This window comes from Hippopotamus amphibius, chromosome 3 (assembly GCF_030028045.1).
Source record: "Hippopotamus amphibius kiboko isolate mHipAmp2 chromosome 3, mHipAmp2.hap2, whole genome shotgun sequence".
Lineage (NCBI taxonomy): Eukaryota > Metazoa > Chordata > Mammalia > Artiodactyla > Hippopotamidae > Hippopotamus > Hippopotamus amphibius.
This window is the reverse complement of record NC_080188.1, coordinates 30,258,944-30,271,373: the sequence shown is the minus strand read 5'-3', so window position 1 is coordinate 30,271,373 and position 12,430 is coordinate 30,258,944. Positions and strand designations below refer to the sequence as shown.

General features: G+C 39.5%; 1 long non-coding RNA gene across 1 annotated transcript; it reads left to right on the top strand.

Annotated features, from left to right (window-relative positions):
• The first annotated feature begins 10,581 nt into the window (after nt 1–10,581).
• LOC130850167 (uncharacterized) lies at nt 10,582–12,016 on the top strand. Its single transcript, XR_009052848.1, has 3 exons — nt 10,582–10,638; nt 11,460–11,607; nt 11,948–12,016. It is a non-coding gene; the product is annotated as an uncharacterized LOC130850167 (long non-coding RNA).
• The last annotated feature ends 414 nt before the right edge of the window (nt 12,017–12,430 follow it).

Here is a 12,430-nt window from a genome sequence, read left to right as displayed (position 1 = left end):
GGCTTAGTTGCTCCGCGGCATATGGGATCTTCCTGGAGCAGGGATCGAACCCATGTCCTCTGCATTGGCAGGCGGATTCTTAACCACTGCCCCACCTAGGAAGCCCCTAAACTCATTCTTAATGCAAATTTTATCTTCAAAACTTTAGTCTCCTCTCCACAAACAGTAACAACTATTCGAGCAATAAACCAAAATGCTTGTGGTCCCAGTGATCCCAGAGTCATACTCATAGGGAGGCCAAAATAAGATGCTTCAACTTGCCAAAGCCGTTTCTTCTTAACCTCCACCAAAGAGTAATGTCATTAGCAGCTCTGCAGTTCATTCCAAATTGCCCATGCAATCATACTTTTAAAATACAAAACACCAATTATTCTGAGTGTTTTTTTCCCTGAATAGTGCAAGTGGAAAAAACTTAGATAAGTTTTGATCACAAGATGTTTTTGATTTTATTTTATATTTTGCTTAAGTGAACTTGAAAAATCATTGTAAAGGTTGGATCTTAAGGGCAAATGCAAAAAGCTAATCTCAAAAGCTTGTGTACTATATGATTATATAACAGCCTCCAAATGGCAAAGTTATAGTAAAGGAGAGTGGATGGGTAGTTGCCCAGACCAGTGTTGGGGGAAGGGTGTGACAGTTAAGGAATAACACTGGAGAGTTTCTTTGTAGTTATAGAACAGGTCTATATCCTGATTGAGGTGTTGGTTACTTGAATCTGCACCTGTGGTAAAACTTCATATAACAATAGGCCAGAAAAAGAAAAGAAAAAATGAAAATGTATATCAAATTTGTGAGATCTGAATAAGGACTATACCTGAGTTAATAATACTGAAAAACATCAATGTCCTGGCTGTGGCAATGTGCTAAGGCTGTGTAACATATTATTGGGGGAAGCTGGATGAGGGGCACATGGGAACTCTACTATTTTTATAATTTCTTGTGAGCCTTAAACTACTTCAAAGATAAAGATTATTTTTTAAAATATTTTTTAAAAAATCAATAGAAAAACCTAATTAGCTATAGGAATGGTTTCTTTTTTTCTTCTTAATGCCGGAGGGTAAGTTCTTTGAGTACCTATGGAAATGATAGTAAATGTTTTAGGAAAAAAGGAAGGTTTGCAATAATCCACAGCCATTTTCCAGTAATGATTTCCTAAGTAATGTTTCCCTTTAGTGATAGTTTCTTCTTCCCTCAGTAATTTCCATTTATACTTATGAATGTGTTCCCTAGTCTGTGTGCATTTCTGTGTATTTCTGGAGAGAGGAGGGGGTATTGCAAGAATCTTGACCAGCGGGTATAGGTGAAGCAGAGAAGAGAAATTCTTTTTATTTATACTTTACCCAGGGTATGAGCCTCAGCATTTAAACCTCTGAATTACTCTTTTGCATGGCAGAAATGTGTTTCGATTGAAAAAAAAAAAAAACTACAAGTGAATAAAGGTACCTCCAGTTGCCCTCAAATCTCTAGATGGCTCACTTTTGGGAGTGTTCTTCATTTGGGAAGGGACTGGAATAAACAAGAATAAGATGGTAATATTTTCTGTAATATTGGCCTTGGTCAAAGTGTTGGCAAGATCATGCTCCAAATTGCTAATTTTCTCATTCCAGTGCCAGACCTCTTGGTACTACAGGGGTCAAAGTAAATTTTCCCAAAGTTGTTTTAGGGTTGATGCTTACCCTGAATCTTTAGGACAATATGATACCAAATCTCAAGACAATAATCCTGAGTTGATTTTTAGTCTGTCCTTAAAAGGAAAAAAAAAATGTGTGCAAAAGACGATTTCTGTTTGATATTCAAGAATGATTCTGCATTGCTCAATAATATAAATAGACTTTGGAGATTCTTGGAAATGGCTTGCGAAGTTCAATTTCCTTTATAGTTTTGGCCACTCTAAACTCTTCTCTAAAGCCTTTGGATGTTTTGAGGTCCAGGGAGACCACAATAGGAATTACAGTTACAGCTATGTGGAGTGTCTGTGTGGAATGGAGAATATGATTTCTTTTATTAAATATGGCATAAATAATAACCAAAGTGGACCCTGGTACCTACGGGTGTATAATACAGTTTAGTGCTGTGGAGTAGTAGTAGTTGCAGGTGAATCATGAAATTAACATGTGTGAGACATTAATTAGACCCTTTTGAATATCATTCAGTGCCTGTATGTCTTCTCTGCCTTTCATTGATTTTGAAATAAAGAAAAAAATTGCCCCGGTTCTAGTGAGCCTTATAGAAATGACTGCAGAATATCTCCAGATGGGGTTCTTGTTGGACTTAGGACTCAGCATCATCATTTCTTCCTCACTGTCTCTCCAGACATTTTAAAGATAAATATCCCAAATGATGATTTGGGAACCCCTAGAATGTAGACTTCTTGAAGACAGGGGTTTTATCTGTGTTCCATGCAATACCCCTGATGCCAGAACAGGTCCTGACACAAGTGCTCAGTAGCTTTTTTGTTGTCTTGAATTGGTCACTTGATGTTGGGAAACAACTTTGTCTCTGGAGTCAGACCAACCTTGGTTAGGATCCTGCCTCTGCCACTGGGTGACCTGGGACAAGTTACTTCACTTCCCAAGAGCTTCAGTTTTCTCATGTATAAGCTGCTGTCCACACTGAAATAGCATGACCGAAGCACCAAGCACAGAGCTTGCGAGGTACTGAGTGTTTAGTGAGTGACTGTTCCCTCATTAACTCACATCAGTCCCATCCATTTCCTGTTAGAGCTTTCTATTTTTCAGAATGCAATTGACTTGAAAGGAAGCATTTCAGAGAAGGCTATCATGATATCTAAGAAGAGTCTCTAGGAGCAGAATTCCTGGGCAGTGGAACTAACTCCTTCCTGTATTCCTCAGCTTTACCAACCCTAAATCAACTTCCATGTTGGATCTATGCCAACATATACATGGAAAGCACCACTTGCTAGATTTCCACCATGTTCACATTCATTATTCTCAGGCAGGAGGGGAAGTCTGGGTTTTGTTGTGTTTTTGTTTGTTCTGTTTTATTTTCCACTTATCATAAACTTTCATATTTGGCCCTTTTGGATGTCTAGGGTGACCCAAAGTGCTAAAGATGCAGATGTTTCTTCTTCCTTGACATTCATGGTTGATATATGAAATTCCTCGAACTGATGATTGTCAAGAATTCTAGTCTTTGAGGCTGATAACATGTTCTCACTGTCACTCAGTTGTTGTGATATAACTTAAGTCCCTCATTTATTTTATTAATTAGTTATAATCAATTGTTGATTGCTTACTGTGTATCTGTGCATTCTAGTGCTATGAAGGGTAAGTAACAGTAAGAAAAGTTGAGGGTATGGGCTCTATTCTCAGGGAGGAAATAAATTGAAATGTATTTATTGTGTTCATAAAATGGCTTGCGTAAATAAAGGTGTTAAATGAGTGGTTAGTATAATTGCTGGGTTTATGGTTAAACCCTATAGACAAGTTTTGTATGCATTAGACAACAAGGAAAAATTATTTGGTAATATAGGTATATGCATGAGAGTGTGGTTTAGGCCATATTTATATGTTGTTTGTAAGAGCAAGAGTTATCATAAATAAGCTGCTTACATCATAGGCTGTCCAGCAAAGAGGAAGTTGCCAACAAGGGCTGAAAGAAGCTAATGGGTATAAAGAGCTGGTGCTCTTTTAGGAAGGCCCAGAGATTAAAATCACCATGTCCATGGAGTGTGGAAAATTCCATTCTGGTATGAGCCTGCAATTCTGTCCAAGGGAACGAATCCAAGAGGCTCAGCAGGTGGGGGTAGGAACTCTTAGGCAGAGATGGTTCTCTGTGAGGCAATTAACAAAATCATGGGTCAGGGATGTCCTTCTGAGTGAAAGAAGTGTCATGGTCAGGGTGACCCTGTCTGTAAGACATGCTGGGAATTTGGAATGTGGAAGAAAGAAGGGCTGGATTAAGAGCTGGCTAGGGTTGGAACTAGGGGAAATTAACTGGGACAAGAGGGTTGCCCTCCCCTTTAGAAAGGGGCTAAAAGTCCAAATCACCAAGTCTAAGAAGGCATAGCAAACTCTAATTCCCTGTTTCCCTAAGTGGCAAAAAGTTCTAGGGATGGATCATCTAGGGTACTTGTTAAAAATGCGTTGCCAGGCCCTCCTTGGATGTCCTGAACCAGCACCTCGGATGTCCTGAACCAGCACCTCTAGGAGAAGGGCTTGGGATTCTGTATTTTTCATGAGTGCGCCTGACTTTTATGACAGTCAGTTTGGAAAACGCCGCTTTAGTCAAATCCGGTCTGGCATCAGAATTCAAGTTCTCTCTCCCCAGAGGCAGGACAAGGCTGGGAAGCAGGGCTTTTTCGATTCAGAGAGGTATTGCAAATAGTATGTCAGGAAGGGATCCTGGAAACAGGATGTGTTCTTAAGAAATATGACTGTCACTTTCTGGGTGTTAGAATTAGGGCTCCAGTGAACTGATCTGTTTACATACAGCAGGGCTCTAGTGCCCGTGAGAAACTAGAGGAGATCCTGAGAGACGAAATGGCAGCCCAGCAGGTGAGTGTGGTGGTAAAACTCCTCCAGCCCTCTTGATGCAAATGAAAGATTTAGGCTTGTGTGGTATTCACGCCTGACAGCCTGTGGAGCCATGGGATAAGGCCACACACCCGTGGGTAAGCAGCAGGTGGTGTCTCTCTTGTAAAGGATCTTGTTCCTGGATGATAGCCACTGGGGAAAGTGGATAGTCCTTGACCAATTTATTTCAAGCCTTCATTCTTTGGGTCCAGATGTAAAGGGATCTGGGTGTCCTTGAAGCTTCACCCTCTTGAGTTCATCAGGGTCATGTGATAGATCTCCCTAAACAGGAGAGATATGAGAGGATTTGAATAGTGCTATGAAGCTGAGGAGACTCTTCCTATAAGAGAACCTAGTCTCCTGAAGCCTTGGAGGATGCTCTAGAGGTGGACATTACTCTCAGGTGAGGCCAAATCAGGCAGGTAGAGGTAAGCATGAGATGTAAGGAAATGATTAGTGGGTTCCATTGGGCCAAGAGTAGGACTTGTTAGCTTGGGAAGTAATGCATTGTGACTTTGATCACTCCTAGAAACTGAATGTTTGTGTCTACCCCACGCCCCCAAATTCATATATTGAAACCTAATCCCCAATATGATGTTGTTTAGAGGCCTTTGGTAGGTGATTAGGTCATCAGGATGGAGCTATCAAGGGGTTTGTGCCCTTATAAGGGGATGATGAGACCAGAGTTCTCCCATTCTACTATCTGAAGCCGTAGCAAAATCATGGCCTCTGTGAACCAGAAAGTGGAAGCTTGCCAGACTGAATCTGCTTGCCTCCTGCTTGACCTTGGACTTTCTAGCCTTTAGAACTGCGAGAATTAAATCTCTGTTGTTTATAAGCCACCCAGTCTATGATACTCTCTTATAGCAACCCAAAAGAACTAAGACAATCATAGAATGAATAATAGACATTACAACTGCTTTTAAAAAATTAAATAGTAGCTTAGAGTAGCCTTAATCCTAAATTCTGATAAATTTGTTTTCCTTTCTCAACAGGCATCTCCCATTATTCTTTTCATGGCCAAAAGGAAAGATAGACTTCCTGGTTCACTGTTCCTTACGCAGATACTACAGGTTATATTGCTATGTTTTGTATCTTAAGCGTCTCTCTTAGAATCAGTAAATAAATATTTGAGTAAGATTTATTAAATGAATCAGGAGACTATACTCTCTTCATCTGTCAGAATCCTCTCTGCCAGTCACACTCCTGTCTATGCTTATAATGATGTCAAAACCACCTCTTCTGTGAAACCTCTCTGGGCTCCTCTATCCATATGTGACTTCTCCATCCTTTGAAAGCCCATAGCACCTTGGTTTGTAAGTCTTTATGACACTCATTCACATGGCACGGTTTATATTCTTCCTTTTACTCTTCACGAACATTTAGTTTACCTTTATATGGTGTTTATTTATAACCCTTATTGTTCCATGAAGGAAACCTATGAAAGAAAATATAAATGAGAAAATGGTAAGAAAGAAAAATAAAATAGGAATATAAGATAAAGTCAGCTGTTACAAACATTTACTGGGTACTTGCCATGTCCTAAATGCTGGACAGTCCCTGCTCTCCTGGAATGCAGAATTGAGTCAGGGCAGAGCTGTGACTAATGGACTAGTTCAACCCCAGGAAGCTCTCAGAGACCAGCTTCAAATCATCACTAGAGGTTTGTTGTTAATAATTTAGCCCCCTACCTACCCAATTTCTCCCTGAAGTACCCACTTCTTACTATTGTTCATCCTAGAAATCGGTCAATATTGTATTCTCAATTGTGCTAGTATTTTTAATTAAAGGACTTATTTTCTGACTCCATAGATATCTTGGTAGCTCTTGCCCGAACTTTCTTCAAGGTTGAAGAGCTTACATATCAGACTATAAGACCATTTCTATAATTATGCTGGGAGACAGGATATCCCTCAGTTTTTCCAGGGAATTTCCATTCCGGCTTGTAAGTAATTAACATATAATATGTAGTGAAATGATTCCCTGTCAGTTTTTCATTAAGTTATAGATGCCTTTGTAAAAGAAACCTCATTTATATGTTATTTCTCTACATTGGCTAAATGGCAGCAGATACGATAAGGAAATGATTATCATTTTTTAAATGTTATGAGAGCAACTGATGGCACTGACATAGCCATTTCTGGCTCCAGAGCAAACTATGAATGGAAAGTTATGACTGTACAAATATGTGGAAATGTCGCATATTACCAGGGAAATGTAAGAAAGCGATAGATTTCCCCCAAATCAGCGCATAATTTCTATATTTTGATCAAAAGAATTCTGGAGGAAAGTCCCTACTAGGTCTTTTTTAAAAGCAAACCATTTGCATTAGGCCCATTTGAAAAAATTATAAGAATATTTACTCTAATTTTCTATTTATATCTCTGTGTACAAAGCAAGAATAAGAAAGTATGATTGCAGTATAATTTTCATTCTAATTAACCTTTAAAATAGTATTCTTATTGTAATAACTATCACCTCAGATAATAACTAGTAATTAGAATTTTTTTAATGCTGAATTTTTGCTGCTCTATTTTCAAAATTGGACTAAGTTGCTGTTTTAAGATCTTGGGTTTAAGTACTCCTCCATGAATTGAAGTTTTACTCCTAGGTAGTTCCAAGAAATGTTCCTCAGTTTTGTTTTTCATTATGTAATAAAGTCAGTTACTTTAACAAAGAAACAGGATATAAAACCCTCCTTCCTAAAAGAGCCAGCTGTGTGCATTTATGTATATCAGGAGCTTTTTCTTCTTGAGACAAGTTTGGATCTGGTACAATGTGGGACAGAAGAGTGTAGAGACCAAGGCACGCAGGGTCAGCGTGGATGGCGGCATGCAGGGGTCAGCCTGCGATCCAAGGGGCAGACAGGGTCTAATCTGGTAGGTCATTAAGTGATGCTTGGAGCCAACAGGGGTGACATCAAAAGCCAGGAGGAAATAAGCCAGGAGCCCAGGAGCAACTGCTGGGGGGATCCAAATAAATGTGCAAAAGGTAACTTTCTTGCTTAGTATAATTATGTAGTCAATCTCTGGCCATATTTCTCAAGGTTTTCTGATTACAACTTAGTAAGAAATATATTTTATATCATGGTCTAATACACATTCCCACACAGCCCTGTATCAGATTTTTAAAAAGATCCTTGCCCTCACTGTGGATGAGACACTCTGATATTTTCACTTCTCTTAGGTCCTATTCTATTTCATTTAAAAGTTGTTGGTAGGAGACTTAGAAATCTGATTTCATGATCTGCTAATTGATAGAAATCCATAGCTTAACATGTACTGTCTTAGAGATTGTGGAGATGGGGTGAACAGAGTACCAAAAAAAAAAAAAAAAAAAAAAATAGTGGTATCTGATTTTAAGGAGATTGGAAGCTCCTTGGAATGTTAGAATATAACACAACAAAATAACACATTTGGAGTATAGTAAATTAAAATAAGCAAATTAATGGGCAAATCACTATAAATACAAGTTAGTTCTAGATGTGTTGGCTTGAGATGTGAATAGTTAAGGTCAGTGATTAGAGGTTTCCTGAAAAAGTAAGTGTAAAGCCTGCTTTTGAGTGACACGGATTGATGGGGGGTGGGGGGGGTGGGGTTGGTGGGGGGAGGCACGTAAATAGCCCAGATAGCATAACAGCAGGTTCCTACAGGGGACCCTGAAGTGTGGTGCTTGGAGTGGAGAGTGCGTGTAGTACAGAAGGAGGAAGAAAATAACTCAGGAGAGAGGAGGTAGGTGGAAGCTTTCAGTACTTTAGCCAGCCTCAAAGGCAATAGAAAAAAACCACCTTTGCTTATGGGAATGGCATGATGTAATTGTGTTTAAGGATTACTCTAGAGACTTTGCTGAAAGAGGATGCATCGTCATCAGATTTTATTGGAGACAAGGAAGACTGTTGTTGTAACCTAGAAAATGTGAAAAACTTGATCTAATGTCACAGAAATGAAAATGTAAGAAGGGAAAGGTCCAGGAGATGGGGACACGTTTGGCTCTTGTAGATCAGTTTTGTGACCTGTCTTCTTGGTATAAGACTCCAGTGCTGGATGTGACTTGAGAGGTGATTAAAGGGGCTGATTGTTCACAGTTACCTCTTTGTTGCTCTGGCAAGACACTGTCTTTCCTCCAACCTGACCTGGAATCACCAGTGTTCATCTCTGGGTTAAACCACAAAGAAAAAACTCATTTGAAAGTCTTTGAACCTGGTAAGGTGGGATGGTAACCTTTTATCAGCCTCCCTCTCATCTCTGAAAAGTATTGTTAGTATTTAAGGAAATCTGCCAGCTCTTTTGAAACATCGGCCCTAGACCCTCCGAGGTAATGAAGGTGACTGAACCTCAGAGCCCTGGCTTCTCTTTCTAGAGGTTCATTTTTCCCTTGGGGATGTCACTGATTGCTCCTGTTAGTGCTGGGATTGCCCATCTCTACCTAGGAAGACCTAAGCTGGGGTTCATTCAAGGAGCTTGATGACAGTTTTTCCTGCAAGAACCCGTTGACCTCAAGCAGTGTGGGTGTGGGATAGATGCTCAGCCCTCTTGGCCCTCATGCCCATGTTGACCCCGCTGTTCACCATGAGACAGGAGACAGATGGGCCCCCAGGGCAGACAGTCTGAGTTCATTCCCTGTGGACCGATACTCTGAGACAGGAATAACAGGGCAGTTGGGAGAGGAGGCTGGGCGCATTCCTACATGCGCAGGAAGCCTCCTTGGAGGTCAAAAGGGGAGTGACGCCAAGTGGCCAAACCGACCCACAGGCCTCTTCGGTGGAATCCATCTTGGCTAAGAGATTTACGTGCACACGTGGGAAAATCCTGAGATACACCAAATATGGACTTTGAACCAGGCAAATCAAAATAATTGGTCAAAGGAAACATGGCATGAAATGCCCTGTATAAGTGATTCAAACTGTCACAGGGGTGCAGCTCTCTCTCTGAGTCTGCCCGTGTGTCTATCCACACATAGTCTGCTCTTTTTTTTTCCCTAATAAATACTTTACTTGTTTCACTACTTTCCATCTTTGTGGAAATTCTTTTCTGCAAAGCCATAGGGCCGGGGCCTTGTCACTGACCACTGGTCTAGTGACCAGGATTCGGTGTTCTCACCACCCCGACCCGACCTCAATCACTGGCCAGGAACTGAAACCCTGCTTCAAGCTGCTGCAGGCCGAGGCCACCCGAGATCAATTACTTTGGTTAAAGTTGCTCGTGTATTGGTCTCTCCTCCTTATAAGGTTCCTTATAAACAAGGTTAATGTCTTATTCATCTTCACAGCCCCTTACTGTTGAACACATAGTACCTTGCATTGGTTCTTGTAAAAACATTAACAGCACAATGAAAATATATGGCATTGTTGTTACTCTAGGCATCTCTATAAGGCTGAAGTTAAAATTCCTTATCTCATTTAGGAAAATAACTCTAAATTAATTATTAGAAATCAGCTCATCAAATTAGTATAAACTAGTTTAGTAGACACTTTACTAGAAATTAGTTTGTCAAATTAGTTATTTGGCCTTGGATTAGCTTTGAGGCCGTAGATAGTGAACATCAAGGTGAAGACCTTAGGAGGGTGCCGGGGAGCCTCAGAGACACTGACAAAAACGGAAATATATAAAAACAGAAGCGGAGAACCAAAGTCAAACGTCGTCTACGTAGTAATCTTACCTCAAATTATTCTGCCTATACCAATGCACATTCACTTAAATGGTATCTCCCCCCACCCCCTCCCCCCTTTTTAATGGTGTATTTCCTCAGTATCTCCAGAGAGAGCACAAGTAGAGCAGAGTGTTGCTTTTTCAAGACTAGGCACTGTGGGCTGTCTCTCCCCCCAATCCCCCACCCCAAATCTACAATGTTGGCACAAAGAAGATGCTCAAGAATTGCTTGTTGAGTGGAAAATACGTAAAACTTTGTACAGTGAGGCACTGTCTTTTTCTTGCTCATTTTATCTTTAGCCTAGAACGTAATAGTTTCAGTGAGTATTTTTGTATGAATAAATACATTTTCTTGGCAGTCTCTGAATTCTACCCTACCCCCCTTTTCTTTCAGGGCTGGAACAGCCATTATCTCTGACAACTCAAACTCTCACTCCCTTGTATTCATCACATCTGTAAGTACACAATAGAAGCATTACCTTCTTCAGTTAAGGATCTGCGCATTTTGATATTTTACTATAGCTGGCCAGCTTTGTTTCTCATAGGGAAATCTGACCCACCTGTCATGTAGGCTCCTAAGGAACTGATGTTGTAAGTGGCTCATCAAGAGTTGAACTTCATGTAGCCTTGTTGGGAATATGGAAAGGAAGAAAGCCACAGGACTGCGCATTCAGTCTTGGGAAGAGCTGGATGATTCTACACAAGCAAAAATGACTTGAAATTTATGTATAGACACTTCTCTCTACCAGTCCATCTTCAGCTGACTGAGTGTTGTCTAATAGCCCTTCTCCAAAGCAAGGGTGGAATGTTCTGGTTTCACCGCAGATTTTCTAGCCAGTTCATTTTTGGAATCGGCTTATAGATTCCAGGTCCCTTTTGTATATGAACTTTATTCTTTTGCTTTTTTAAAAATAATTTTGTTTCATAGTTAAAGCCCTGTATTAGTCATGATTCATGTTCAGCATTATTTGAACCATTTGCCATTACAGAAAAAGAAATACTTATTTGTTTTAAATAAAACTGGTGTGGGGAAAAAAAAAATTCTGGCAGGGAGCTATGACCAACAGTTATATCCCTTAAATGACTTCCGTATTTGTGATCAGCTCTAGAGCTAAGGGGCTAGTTGAACCTGACCACAGATGACATTACATGATTCAGTAGTATCAACTCCCTTTTGAAGTTGTAAGTTAAATAATGTTCATATGTTAATATAGAAGATGATGTGTTTAAGAACTCCAAGTTTCTTTCATTTTCAGTTATTCAAAGTCTTTTTCAGGATCTTTGTTGGATCACTGCTCAGATGAGCTCTAAGGAAATATCTGTGCATTCCTGTGTAATGAAGACTGGTTCTTCCACCCTGAAAGATGTCCACACCAGTCCTTCACCAAGAGGAACTCTTGATGTAACTGGAAGAAGTTTAGAAAGTAAGAATATTTCTGTGTAATAATGTTGCACAAACATTGGAGTTTATTTCTGAGTTGCAGTTTATTTTTATCATATTTATATTTATTAACTGATGAATTATATGTGTAATTTGTATGTTTATTTTTATTATTATATTTATTTTTATTACATGAAATATTTTTCAATATACCATAAAAAGAAGGAAAATTTAAAAGGAGCAGTAACTTTTCCATTAAATTCTTCTACACCACCATTTTAAGAAGTGCCTAGTATTCCACCTAATGAATGGATCATAATGTGAATAAGTTTAAAATAAAATTTGCAAAAACAAAATATCTGCTCTTAATGAACCACCCGCAGTTTCTCCCAAGACTTCATTCTCAGCTGCTAGGAGGAAAACACTCAACGCAAGGAAACCTCAGCTCCAGGTTAGATAAATGGTTTAAATTTTACTTTCAAAAAAAATTGAAATATAGTTGATTTACAATGTTGTGTTAATTTCTGCTGTACAGCAAAGTGATTCAGTTATACATATGTATGTGTGTATATATATGTATATATATACACATGCCCACATTCTCTTTTTTAATATTCTTTCCCATTATGGCTTTTCACAGAATATTGAATATAGTTCCCTGTGCTATACAATAGGCCCTTGTTGCTTATCCATTCTATATATAATAGTTTACATCCCTAACCCAAAACTCCCACTCCATCCCTCTCCCTCCTCTCACCCTTGGCAGCCACAAGCCTGTTCTCTATATCTGTGCGTCTGTGTCTGTTTCGTGGACATTCATTTGTGTCATATTTTAGATTCCACATAATAAGTGATATCATATGGTA